The sequence below is a fragment of the Chlorocebus sabaeus genome, chromosome 11 (assembly GCF_047675955.1).
Source record: "Chlorocebus sabaeus isolate Y175 chromosome 11, mChlSab1.0.hap1, whole genome shotgun sequence".
Taxonomy (NCBI): Eukaryota; Metazoa; Chordata; class Mammalia; order Primates; family Cercopithecidae; genus Chlorocebus; species Chlorocebus sabaeus.
The window spans coordinates 34,035,640-34,047,201 of record NC_132914.1 but is presented as its reverse complement, the minus strand read 5'-3'; the positions used below and the strand labels follow the sequence as shown (position 1 = coordinate 34,047,201).

General features: G+C 37.7%; 1 pseudogene; it reads left to right on the top strand.

Moving 5' to 3' along the window:
* The first annotated feature begins 7,848 nt into the window (after positions 1–7,848).
* On the top strand, positions 7,849–10,407 carry LOC103218886 (large ribosomal subunit protein uL18m pseudogene; annotated as a pseudogene).
* Positions 10,408–11,562: the final 1,155 nt, after the last annotated feature.

The window sequence follows — 11,562 nt, the reverse complement described above, 5'->3', positions numbered from 1 at the left end:
GTTAACCTCCTATTATTGACACAAAATCTTAACAACTTCCAGAGCTATGGCTGTGTCTACACATGTGGCAAAACTGAACATCACTGAACTTGATCTAATTCACTTGCTATAAATCAACCTCAGCAAGCCCATCCATTTCTAAGAAAAACAAGAAATTTAAAATCCTACAGCTCTCAAGAGAGCACTATACATATCACAGAGAGTTTGTCCAACAAAATTTGAGGGTTAGGCAAAGATCTACAGTCCTAGGGGAAAGGAGCTGGCATACCTTTTGATGGATACTAACCTCTCCTCTACTGTGTCCTCTACTCTTCCTTCTTCACCCACCCATTAATTTAACTCATACACTCTAAGGCCAATCAAAATCTCACGCCCCTCCATTAATGCCTCTATAAGATTCCAGCAGGCAGAATATTTTTAATTTTGCTGTTTTTATACTATAAAAAAAGAACTTTATTATATACGTGTGTGTGTGTGTGTGTATGACTTCTCTTTCTACTTGCTTGTCAAAATTGTAAAACTTGCAGCAACAAAGACCATGTATTTCTTTAGACTATATGACATAGAATTAGCCACACATCAGGATTATAAGAAATTCTTGTTGCTTTGATTCAAAAATTGAGAATTATTAGTTCAATTAACAATATCCCTCTGAATTCTTAACTGCACAAAAAATGGCTTATTTTTTTAATGCTAAAAATGCATGATTATATTAGCAGGGTCAATAAACCATAGAGGGACCAGAAATAGCACAATGTAGTACTCAATTTTTCAGAGAACATTCTTGTTTTAATTGTTTCAAATGTTATATTTTCTATTTGGTCCTGGAAATAAAAATCTTGATAAAACATTATTCTGTATATGCAAAATGTATTATTTATTTTTATAAACATAAATTGTCAAAATCTTGCTTTGCAGCTTATTACCGTTATTTGACTTCTCCTGCAGAGAACTAATGAAAGGGCACTCCCTAGAATTTGTAATGGTAAATTTCTGCAACAAAAAATTGTTAGCTGTATTTTTTTCTCCCCAGAGAATATTCAATGTTCTCTCTAGCAAAGAATTTAGATGCAAGAAACCATGAAATTTTAATCACAGAAATAACCCTCTCAACTTTGTAGTCAGCACTATCACAGAGAATAGAGATTTGCTAAAACTGGAAATCAAAGGTAATCATAATGAAGTGAGGGAAAATCGATAGTTTGAGATAGGATATCACTGGTGTTTGGCTAGATTTTAGATCAGATTCCCTGTGGAACTGGTACTGGACAATGCTATGAGTATAAATAAAGATACTAATGACATTTCTGTGGGCCTAAGAAAATTAGAAACGAGAAGAATAACTCAATAAGAGGTGAGGTAGCTATGGAGTAACTCACCAAGAGAACTACCATCAAAATAAGAATGCCTAAAAATTTCAATGCTGTATTTCTAAATGAGACTCAAAAATCAAAATTAATCATATAAATGCAATGATATCTGTATTTTTCATTTGGGCTTATTTGTAAAAGTAATTCAAAGCATGATACAGTCACTAAAATCACCGGAAACACAATGAAAGGACCAATGTGTTTAGAAACAATCTTTCTCATATACATGGTGCATGTCCAAAGGGGGATAGAATAAGTTGTACATTAATATAAACAAGAGTAAAGGACAAGATTAGAACAATGGTGGGGAAAGCAACAAATGGAAGGCTGGAAAAGGCTAACAGCCAGTAAGAGCCTGACTGACTATAGATGTGCTCTATGCCTTCATGGGCAGCAAAGCTCATCACTATGGTTGGAAATGTCTGGGCATACTGAGTAGATATGCAACTGGCATGACGATATGGTTTGAATATGTGTCCTCTCCAAATCTCATGTTGAAATGTAGTCTCCAGTATTGAAAGGTGGTGCATCAGTGAGAGGTGTTTGAATGATGGGGGCAGATGCCTCATGAATGGCTTGTCACTATCCCATTGGTGATGAGTGAATTCTCCCTTTGAGTTCACAGAAGATCTGGTTGTTTGAAAGTGTGTGGCATCTCCTCCACCCCTTGCTCCTGTTCCTGCCATGTGAGATGCCTGCTCCCCTTCCACCTTCAGTCATGATTGTAAGCTTGCTGAGGCCTCCCCAGAAACAGATGCCAGCACTATGCTTCTTGTACAGCCTGCAGAACCTTGAGCCAATTAAATCTCTTCTTAAACATTACTCAGTCTCAGGTATTTCTTTATAGCAATGCAAGAATGGCCTAATACACATGGGTTCCCACATTTATTTTGCCTTATGCTAGGATTTGCACTTAAATTTGGATTATGTCTTCACCTCCAGCAGGCATTGAATAAGTTCAGATTTTATGCTTAGAGAAATATAAAGGTGTCCATTCTAAGAGCCACTACATTCTCCGAGAGTCAAATTGGCTAGTTTTTTAAAATAAATAAATGAGAATTATAGAATGAAAAATGCCTACGACAACAAAGAAATAAGGCACTATTATCATTACAAAGAATACATTGAGTTAAAATAATTTTAGTTTGATATTAAAACCTATTTGATAATCATACAGTTCATGTGATGAACACAGTCTCATATGGCTCAAATAAGTATGATTCAAATTAAATTGTCTTGACATAACCTTATCCAAAAAGTTTACTCCCCTGTTTTTTTTTAATTATACCAATGTCTATTATTAAGGCAAAGAAATGAAAATCACAGATAAGGTGAAATATATACATTTATAAGGATATATGGCCAGCATATATTATTTTTTTCATCTTTGTTTTTAAGTTTAGAGTACTTAAAAACTGATGGATTTTCCTAACTATATAATTCTCTAAGAAATTCTGGCATATTCAAATTCAGGCAGAAACAATAGGGGAAAACATGATTTGAAGAAACTTAAAACCAATGACAAATTTTTGAATTGAAAATATCCCAAACTCTTACAGTTTTTTCTCTAAGGGTTTTCAGTGGAACAAAAACTTTGGAAGATAGCAATATTTATTTATTTACTTATTTATTTGAAGTGAAACCAAGTTTATTAAGAAAGTAAAGGAATAAAGAATGGCTACTCCATAGGCAGAGCAGCCCTGAGGGCTGTTGGTTGCCCATTTTTATGGTTATTTCTTAATTATATGCTAAGAAGGGGTGGATTATTCATGCCTCCCCTTTTTAGACCATATAGGGTAACTTCCTGACATTGCAATGGCATTTGTAAACTGTCATGGCGTTGATAGGACTGTAGCAGTGAGGACGACCAAAGGTCATTCACATCACCATCTTGGTTTCTGTGGGTTTTAGCCAGCTTCTTTATTTTATTATTATTTTATTTTATTATATTTTCAGTTCTGGGATTCATGTGCAGAATGTTCAGGTTTGTTACACTGGTATACGTCTGCTGTGGTAGTTTGCTGCACCCATCAACCCATCATCTATATTAGGTATTTCTCTTAATGCTATCCCTCCCTTTGCCCTCCATCCTCCGACAGGTCCCGGTGTGTGATGTTCCCCTTTCTGTGCCCATATATATTTTCAGTGTTCAACTCCCACTTATGAGTGAGAACATGTAGTGTTTGGTTTTCTGTTCCTGTGTTAGTTTGCTGAGAATGATGGTTTCCAGCTTCATCCATGTCCCTGAAAAAGACATGAACTCATTCTTTTTACGGCTGCATAGTATCCCATGGTGTATATGTGCCATATTTTCTTTATCCAATCAAACATTGATGGGCATTTGGGTTGGTTCCAAGTCTTTGTTACTGTGAATAGTGCTGCAATAACCATACATGTGCATGTGTCTTTATAGTACCATGATTTATAATCCTTTGGGTATATACCCAGTAATAGGATGGCTGGGTCAAATGGCATTTCTAGTTCTAGATCCTTGAGGAATCGCCACACTGTTTCAACAATGGTTGAACTAATTTACACTCCCACCAACAGTGTAAAAGCATTCCTATTTCTCCACATCCTCTCCAGCATCTCTTGTTTCCTGACTTTTTAATGATCACCATTCTAACTGGTGTGAGATGGTATCTCATTGTGGTTTTGATTTGCATCTCTCTAATGACCAGTGATGATGAGCTTTTGTTCATGTTTGTTGGCTGCATAAATGTCTTCTTTTGAGAAGTGTCAGTTCATATCCTTCACCCACCTTTTGATGGTTTTTTTTTTTTTCTTGTAAATTTGTTTAAGTTCCTCATAGATTCTGGATATTAGACTGTTATCAGATGGATAGATTGCAAAAATTTTCTCCCATTTTGTAGGTTACCTGTTCACTCTGATGATAGTTTCTTTCCTGTGCAGAAGCTCTTTAGTTTAATGAGATCCCATTTGTCAATTTTGGCTTTTGTTGCCATTGCTTTTGGTGTTTTAGTCATGAAGTCTTTGCCCATGCCTATGTCCTGAATGGTATTGCCTAGGTTTTCTTCTAGGGTTTTTATGGTTTTCGGTCTTACATTTAAGTCTTTAATCAATCTTGAGTTAATTTTTGTATAAGGTGTTAGGAAGGGATCTAGTTTCAGTTTTCTGTATATGGCTAGCCATTTTCCCTACACCATTTATTAAATAGGAAATCCTTTCCCCATTGCTTGTTTTTGTCAAGTTTATCAAAGATCAGGTGGTTGTAGATGTGTGACATTATTTCTGAGGCCTCTGTTGTGTTCCATATATATATAATTATATGTATATATAATATATATATCTGTTTTAGTACAAGTACCATGATGTTTTAGTTGCTGTAGCCTTGTAGTATCAAGTCCGGTAGTGTGATACCTCCAGATTTGTTCTTTTTTTTTGCTTAAGATTGTCTTGGTTATACAGGCTATTTTTTGGTTCCATATGAAATTTAAAGTAGTTTTTTTCTAATTCTGTGAAGAATGTCAATGGTAGTTTGATGGGGATAGCACTGAATCTGTAAATTACTTCAGGTAGTATGGCCATTTTCACAATATTGATTCTTCCTATCCATGAGCATGGAATGTTTTTCCATTTGATTGTGTCCTCCCTTATTTCCTTGAGCAGTAGTTTGTAGTTCTCCTTGAAGAGGTCTTTCACATCCCTTGTAAGTTGGATTCGTAGGTATTTTGTTCTCTTTGTAGCAAATGTGAATGGGAATTTTCTCATGATTTGGCTCTCTGTTTGTCTATTATTGGTGTATAAAAATGCTTGTGATTTTTGCACATTGATTTGGTATCCTGAGACTTTGCTGAAGTTGCTTATCAGCTTAAGGAGTTTTTGGACTGAGACAATGGGATTTTCTAAATATACAATCATGTCATCTGCAAACAGAGATAATTTGACTTCCTCTCTTCCTATTTGAATACACTTTATTTCTTTCACTTGCCTGATTGTCCTGGCCAGAACTTCCAATACTATGTTGAAAGGGAGTGGTGAGAGAGGGCATCCTTGTGTTTTGCCAGTTTTCAAAGGGAATGCTTCCAGCTTTTGCCCATTCAGTGTGATATTGGCTGTGGGTTTGTCATAAATAGCTCTTGTTATTTTGAGATATGTTCCATCGCTACCTAGTTTATTGGGCTTTTTTAGCATGAGAGGTGTACTCTCCGGTTTTTAAATTTATTAACACCTCCAAAAGGAGTCAAGTGTGAAGGTTATTAGAAATTGGAGTAGACGGCACTCATGATTCGTATTTTAAGAAAAGTGTATCAATATTTGATTAGAGTAAATTATAGTCTTCTTTGATTCTTTGGCACTCTTAATTTATATGTATGGTTAAAATAATTAATATATGCCAATAGTATCATTTGTCTCTACAAACTATATTACTGGAAGTGGAAATATCAAAGGCACAAAAGGGATTCAATATGTGGTCCACTTGTTGTTGTTGTTGTTAAGAGGTAGGGTCTTGCTCTGTTACCCAGGCTGGAGTGCAGTGGCATGACCATACCTCATCACACCCTTGAACTCCTGGGTTCAAGCAATTCTCCTGAGTAGCTAGGACTATAGGCACATGCCACCATGCTTAGTTAATTATTTTATTTTTTGTAGAGAGGAGCATTTCACTATGTTTCCCAGGTGGGTCTCAATCTCCTGACCTTAAGCAATACTTCCATCTTAGCCTCCCCAAATAATGGGATTATAGGTGTGAGCCACCATGCCCAGCAAGTCCGCATTTATTTATTCTTATTTATTTATTATTTATTTATTTATTCCAGTTCGCATATCTTTTTGAGGACCGCACATTTAAACCAAGACCTAAAAGTTGAGAAGAAAAATTCAAGAGATGAGCTAAAAATGAAAGCAGACAGACAGCAAATCCCAGTCCCTGAGGCAGGGAAGAGACTGATGTGGTGGAGAAACCTGCTCTGGGGTCTCCGTCCTTCTAGAATAAATTATTAACTTGACATAACCTCCCCAAACAGGCTGCTTCCAAGCATTCTACATAGATGTCGAAAATCTGAAGGCGGCCTAGAGGTCTGCATGAAGTACATGGGATAGAGTAGTATAGATTATCCTGGAGCTACAATGGGGGAAGTGAGGAGGCAGGGGGGCACCTAACAAGGAGTTGTGACATTCCTCAAATGCAACCAGAGTCCAACGAAGAGTTTTAATCTAGATTGTAATATGAAGTTATTTATTTATTTTTGACCAATTGCAGTAACTTTTTTGTTTCTTCCTTACCCCTAATGACCTACCTTTTAAGAAATAGCCAATCCATACTTGGGAGGCTGAGGCAGGAGAATGGTGTGAACTCAGGAGGTGGAGGTTGCCCTGAGCCGAGATAGAGCCACTGCACTCCAGCCTGGGCGACAGAGCGAGACTCTGTTTCAAAAAAAAGAAAAGAAAGAAATAGCCAATCCAATAGCAGCAAGAATATGGCAACGTCGCCAAGTGAAAGAATAAACCAAAGTCAAATGTTTGAGTCTGGCCCTGGCCTTTTGCAAGAATACTGTGCCTAAGCCAGAGCACTGCTTCCTCCCTTACGACTCTTAATGTCAAGAGCTGAAAGGAATGCAAATTCCACACTAAGCCTGCTGAGTTTTCAGAGGTTTATAAAATTATGATATCACCACGATTCTTGATATTTCAGTTAGTCAGTCATTTTCAACAAAATATCACCAAAAGGTAGGGAACAAGGCAAAGGAGCGCAGTGGAAATACTCCAAGTTCTTTGTGTCCTTGGAGGACAATTATCACCTTGATAGGGCCCTGTTCTCCACCTCTCGAAACAGGCTGCTCCTAAGACTTTAATACAAATGTGAAAAATTCGACGACTACAGGGGTCAGGAAGGGAATAGAAACGATTAAAATGGGTCTGATGGAGACTGTGGCAAACTCCGAATTATATACCCCATCTAAAGAGGTCAGGAGCTTCTCAGCTGCACCTTATTGCTACCCTGCAGGATTACAGACACGTATTTTAAAGAGAAGCCAAAATCTCTATGTTAAATGCTGGAAACTAATTGAAAGTTGTTTAAGTTACTGTGTGGGCCAATTTTTTTAAAAGAAAAAGGAAGAAAGAAATGCCAATCTTGCAGCTTAGATTTGACCTGCCAGTAATGAGTTTGCAAATTCTCCCTTAAGGTTCTTTGGAAACTCACACAAACTTCAATCCTTCCAGGCCTCCTCCTGTTTTCTGGAACCACCAATGGAATCCTCTAAGAGTTAGAAAAACTTCTCAGAAGAGCCAGTAAACAATACATTGGTGTCCTCAGAGTTTTAATATTAAACACTTTCCTTGAAAACTGCAGTAAGCATAAGCAAGGAAAAATAAAAGAGAATGAACAAGAGTCAAAATCAGAACTGAGATATAAAAGAAAGCGAAGGACTAATTAACACAATGATGGAAACTAGGAAAATAGAAACTATAAAAATGTGACTAAAGTTAATACATGAGAAAAGTAGGGAGAACAATGCTCAGGCAATACCCTAGTGACCCATGTATAAGAGAGGGGAATAGAGAACAGAATTCCCAGGCCCGTGAGAACACAATAGGGGGTGCTAATGGGAGTGAGTGGCAGTTGTGATGAACTGGATACAGGAGATAATTAACTAGTGGAGAATAGCTTAATGAGAGTACATTTCTGCTAGAAGGAGTTAAGATTTGAAGGGAACCACTATTACTATTAATGTTACATGAGGAAAATAATTTTGTGAACGATTTTCATGGTCTGCTCATACCACTAGCACATTAGAAAGAATATGATGAACGTGAGAGCTTGATCTCTTACAAATTGTGATTTCCTGAGAGGTAAGGAAGGGGCACATAGGCGTATGTCCAGTGTGTTGTTCTGGTTATATATGTATGAGAAAACACTTCATTAATAAACAACTCTCAGGAGAACAATAGCAACCACCCAGTTCTGAATCTCCCCACATTCACTCTAGAAAGCCATCAAATTGATTAAAAGAGTAATTAAAACTATATGATTTTTCACTCTGACAAAAATGCATATTAAAATATTTAGGGATAAAGGGCTAATGTATGCCACTTGCCCTCAGACTGTTCAGAGGAGAAAAACTTTCTAACTTTTCAAGTATGGTCATTGATTTATGGATTCATTGTTCATTCATTCCACAAGCATCATCTGTTACATATGCTTTATTCAACATTACTTCTCCAAATTGAGTGCCTGTTATTTGATATGTGCTTAGTAGGTATATCTAGTAAAACTAGTGCTACTTCTCACACTCAAAAAAAAAAATGTAGAAGTCCAGCTTCATGAAACAATGAGAATATTGCTGGCATGTATTGCATTTCACCTAAAGATGTACTAGAATTAATTTGCATGTCAGAGAGTAAAACTTTCCAAACTCCCTCAAAGTTTCACTTTCAAAAGTAACTACCCACATCTCTTAAACCTTTCAATTTGCAAAATTTAACAGAACTCCTGACTTTCTTCTTACTTCCCTCATCTCTGTCTGACCAAACTCTTCCAATCTCTAAGTCCTTTTCTGCCATTTCTTATGTTGATGATCAGAACCTCTCAGATTCTTGCAGTCTGTCTTCTGCTATACTCAGCATATTGAGGGTCTTACAGGCACAAAAAAAATGACTGTGAACCCAAGGCAAAAGGGAGAAGGAGTTCAGGGATGCAATAGAAGTGGAAATGAAAGGAAAATACTTAAAATAATTGTATATTTTCCTTTATTCCTATAACATAGTTGTATGTATAGTAAGTAAAACACAGTATTCTACTGTTTCTTCAAATAAAAAAAAGACAGTTTCTTTTTTGAAAACCTCCCAATATGGTATTAGTCTAGACTCTAGACAAGAAAAGAAGCAAAAGGAGAGAAATAGTAAGAGAGAGGAAAAAGAGAAGAAGGAGGAGAAGGAAGAAGAAGAAAGCGGGGAGGAAGAGAGAAAAGAAGTAAAGAAGGATGCAGGTGTGAAAGGATAATAAATCTCAGGGCCCCAAAATCACTAAGCCAAAGGGAAAGTCAAACTGGGAATCGCATCAGCGAACCTGCCTCCCATTTTATTCTAAATAAGATAGCTATGAAGATTTAAAAAGCTACATACCGAGAGTTTGGGGATCTACAGCAACCAAAGGCTTTTCCCTGACTTCATATGACTGCGGCAGGCGAGCGAGTGAGTCGTCCCTGAGGAAAAAGAGGCAAAGCTTTTCCGAGATCGTGTCAGCGACGGCGCTTCGGTCGCGGTTCTGGGGGTTCTCCGTTTGCAGGAACCCTGGGTGCAGGTTCGCAGCCCTCTCAACCAGCTCCAAGCCGGCGGTGAAACCTGAAGTGCACCCTGTGGAAAATGAAGCTGTCGCCCCAGAGTTCACCAATCGGAACCCCCGGAACCTGGAGCTTCTATCTGTAGCCAGGAAAGAGCGGACTGGAGGACGGTGCGGCCCTCCCGTGAGTTCTGGCACAGGTTGCGAGTTATAAGGACTCAGCGTCATGTAGAAGCACTTGTGGAGCATCAAAACGGCAAGGTTGTGGTTTCGGCATCCACTCGTGAATGGGCTATTAAAAAGCACCTTTATAGTACCAGAAATGTGGTGGCTTGTGAGAGTATAGGACGAGTACTGGCACAGAGATGCTTAGAGGCGGGAATCAACTTCATGGTTTACCAACCAACCCCATGGGAGGCAGCCTTAGACTCGATGAAAGGACTACAAAGTGCCATGACAGAAGGTGGTGTGGTTCTACGGGAACCTCAGAGAATCTATGAATAAATGAATAAATGGAAGCATTAATTGTTTTGAACATGTAAATATAAAACTGTCAGCCACTACAGCCATCAAAAGAGAGCATCTCGAAGAACAGCCAGCTTGGAAGTTTTACAGCAATAATGTTGCAGTGGAATATTGTTTGTAGTTAAGGTCATCCTCCTTCCCTTTCTGTTTTTTTAAATCAAGAACTACATTCTGCCCCTGTCTTGGGCTTCAGAAGCATCTAAGAAAAGCAGTTGTCAATTATAATTAACTTTCAAAGGGCAAGTCAGAAGTTGTTTATAAATTACAAAATAAAGGCACGTTATGAACTCTTAAAAAAAAAAAAAAAAAAAGCTACATACCTCCTCACAATTAACCCATAAGGAAATTCCTTGTGGTCTTCAAGATCTTTACCCTAAAACAGTTCTGCTGAACTTCACCCTGGTAATGTAAATTGATAGCTTATCTTCACAGGTGAGGGACAAAGGACAGAACTCAAAGTCATCCCTCTGCTCACCTGAGACAAATGTGTATCATTGCTTCCTCTGACCTGTTGTTTATGTAAAAATGCAAATTCACTGAGCCAGACTAAGACATAAGTGACTATTACTTTACTCGTTTCTCACATGTAGATTGTGTATTTAGTGAAAGGCTAATCAAAGCCCAAAAGAATACAACCTTTGTTTCTTATCTACGCATGACCTGGAAGCACCCCCTCCAACCCAAGTTGTCCTGCCTTTTTGGACCAAACCAAAGTACATCTTCACTTATTGATTGATGTCTCTTGTCTCCCTACAATGTATAAAACCAAGCTGTGCCACGACCACCTTGGGCACATGTCATCAGAATCCCCTGAGGCTGTGTCACAGACACATCATTAACCTTGGCAAAATAAACTTCATAAATTGACGGATACCTGTCTCAGACACTTTGGGTTCGCACAGGTGGTAATAGAACTAGGTATAATATGAGAATTTCTATTGGTGTGATGGTCATATATGCCTTGAGACAGCACTGGAATATGATTGTGATTTTTGTGTGTTTATTTACAGAGCACCCTTCACTCTCAAGTGTCTCAATTTAGATGAGAAATTATGTTTGACAGATCAATCAGCAGAATAGAATGAGGTCTAACTTTGATACTACAGAAGTACCTTTTCAAAGACAGAATTGGTCTTTATCCATAAGATCTCAAAACTAGATTTTCCGTAGATGAATTCTTCAGGGAAGATATCTGCTAACTGTTGGCTTCTAATTGTAATTTTATTCATGGCTCTTGAGAAAACTGCATACATTTTAACCTATTCATGTAACTGAGTGTCCCTCACTTTTCTAAGAGGTGGTTTAATTATTATTACTATTTTTTACTTTCTCTTCCATTCTCGTTTTCTGGTTTCCCACTTCCTACTTAGCCCTTTAAAAATGCAAATGTATTCTTTCTCATCTCCCTCACCAGACATGTCC